The sequence below is a fragment of the Sorex fumeus genome, unplaced genomic scaffold, assembly GCF_029834395.1.
Source record: "Sorex fumeus unplaced genomic scaffold, SorFum_2.1 ptg000103l, whole genome shotgun sequence".
NCBI classification, from domain to species: domain Eukaryota; kingdom Metazoa; phylum Chordata; class Mammalia; order Eulipotyphla; family Soricidae; genus Sorex; species Sorex fumeus.
The window spans coordinates 3,051,564-3,054,598 of record NW_026606160.1 but is presented as its reverse complement, the minus strand read 5'-3'; positions in this window follow the sequence as shown (position 1 = coordinate 3,054,598).

Here is a 3,035-nt window from a genome sequence, read left to right as displayed (position 1 = left end):
CTAGCGGAACACCCTAAACTTAGGGTTTTTTGTTTCGGGAACATTGCTCATAGTAATTCATCATTTCCTAACTCTAAAGTAAATAATAATGTATATTATAAAGCATTAACATATCACTTAATATTATTAAACACTAGTAGTAACTTAGTGTTGTTGGGTAACTAGACAATAAAAATTACTACCTAGTAACTGTTCATTTATTAATGAAATATGTAAGTCATCAGTAGAATGGGAGTATTTCCCTAACCCAAGAGTCTGAAGAAAGTGAAACTGTTGTAACTGTCTTGTAAGATTCCATCTCTCTAGCCTGCTTAAGTCTACCTCTTAATCTATCCAATCCAGTCTTCTTCTGGGGAATCGGACCTCCCGATTGGCTAGCCTCTAACTTTCAATTGCCTGCTTTATGACATCATTCTCCCACCAAACCTACCAGCACGTTGTAGAATCTTGGGGCTCCCGTGCAGTTGTTTCTAAACAAGTTTGGATCATCGCGAGTGACCAGTGACCAATGATCAATCACCAGTGATCAGTCATCTGTACTGGACACTTGTGGACTATCGCTTCAGTGTTCCGACATACTCTTACATTGTCTCCTCTTCTCATTTACCTTCCTTTGATATTTCCTCGTTTCTGATCAAGTCAGGTAAGGAACAATATTTTCCAAAGCATTTCACGAGATTTCTTATCCCTAAACTTAGCAGTTAAGGAAAAGCAGCATGTAATAATAGAGGAAAATATTCGATTAGAATATGGTAAGCCTTATTTTAGCTTAATGTTCACATTTGCTGTGTGATTTTAACATTGACTTCCTTTCGGTCACATACAAAGTGTTTTACTTCATTTTTTACATTAAATTTGATACATACTCACAACCGCAAATATATGTTTATATATGGCTGTTCACTCTCTGCACTTCCTTTTATTTTAAAATAGTGATTTTGACATTATATCCATCAAAAAAAGTAAATCAGAGACCATATTTTGACAGAAACAGAAAAGGCAGTTTTGGTAGAAAACCTAATATCTACCAGGATGTTTTATCTGTAGCAGTCTCTCCACATTTATTTATAATTTAGTAATTTAAATTTAGTGCTATTCAAAAGACATTATCATGTGTCTTTTAAGTTTTCTAACTAAACTAGGTGAAAAACTGGATTATGTGGAAGGTGTGGAGTGCTGAGTGGTAGAGAGGCAAGTCCTCAAATGTAAGGAAGTTTGGGGTCATTTTCAACAAGCTTTAATGTGCAGAGGCCAAGAAGTAGAAGATGATATGAGGGAGAATAAAATAGGAAAGAAAGATTATGGAGGGAAATTATCAAGGAAGAAGAAACAGCTTGAGATAGAATGTTGGAGAGAACAAGATAGTTCAAATCAAAAGAGAAGGGATATAGTTAAATATGCTAAGAGCCTGTCAAAGCAGTTGACTTTAATCAATTCTAGGACTAGAAAACATACTATGTCTCAAGTAGAGTACCAGTAGGAAAAAAGACCTATAGAAAACCATGGTTGTGGTTTCTTTTCTTATTATCTCTAGAACACAGTTGGCCCTTGGCAGTTTTGAATAGAAACACGTTTTAAAAATGATACTTCCTATAAATAACTAATACTGGTTACCTAGGGGGATGGAAGATGCATCATCGTCAATGTGTTTATTACATTCTAGTTTGTAAGGTACATGTATAGTCTGCCTGTTATAATAAAGAAGTGATATCTTCTAGGTTGAATCAGGAGAATTAATTCTTTTGTGTGGTAAGTAGGGTCCAGGTTAAAGGCAACTTGTCATCTTCACAAAGAGTTTCTTTCTGGGCTGGAGCAATAGGTAGGGCATTTGCCTTGCACGCGGACAGGTCATTTGCCTTGCATGTCGCCGACCCGGGTTCGATACTCAGCATCCTATATGGTTCCATGAATACCACCAGGAGTAATTCCTGAGTGCATGTTCCAGGAGGAACTCCTGTGCAGTGCCGGGTGTGACCAAAAAAGAAAAAAAACTAGTTCCTTTCTAACATGACCATATTTTGATAGCAGTCGACATCTGCTTTTAGATCCTACAAAGAAATAGAAAAGTCAAGTCTCAGATGTCTAAATACACATTGATTTCAGTTTTGTGGAATTTGAGTTTTTCTACATTAAAATAGTTAAGTTGAATTTTGGTGACTGTTTCTGAAACTTTGGCAATGACATGTTCCTGGTGGATAAAAATACTTGTCATCTAGGTTTTAAAAATAAATTTGAAATTTTTGTGACCATTTTTCAAAACTTTTCTGCTTCTTGTGTGATTTACTAAATGGTATGCTCTGTTTAATACCTGTTGCTTGATGGTTAATATTCAGAGATATGAATGAGAATATTCATGTCATTTCCTTATAATTATTATATTTATTTTTGCTTCATATTCCTTTAGAACATATACTTGCTAAATGAAATCACATTTATTATATTTTCTACTTGTTATGTAAGTTACTGGTAAATCTTTTGTTTTATGGACCGGTAAGCTATACACTCAAAAATCACCTTCTATTGCCTTTTATGGCTAGCAGTTTCTGTTAACATAGAATTTCATCTTCATATCATACATGACACAATTTCTTAATAAACTTACTGTACTGTTTTCTTTGTTGTGTTTGGGGACGGCATTCACTGTTGGTCAGGTCTTACTCTTGGGGCTGCTTTCAATCAGTTACTGTACTATGCTGCTTGCCACATAGCCCAGATGTCATTCATACCTACATACTTCTTTTTCAGTTCTGTGATCCATATTTTTAATGATTTATTTCTTGATCTCTATACTTCTCCCATTTAAATCACGTGAAATAGACAAATTCTATTTATGTGTGCACATTACTCAGAATCAGGAAAAGCATGAGAAGGACTGGTAGTAGGTCCTCTTTAAATGTTTGGAAAAATTCGCTAGTGAATACATCTGGACCTGGGCTCCAAAAGCACATCTTGAGAAAAACTAAAGTACTCATTTTTGAGGGGTGATCAAAAACCAGGGTACGGTTGGTACCCTTCAAATCATGAAGTAGATTGAG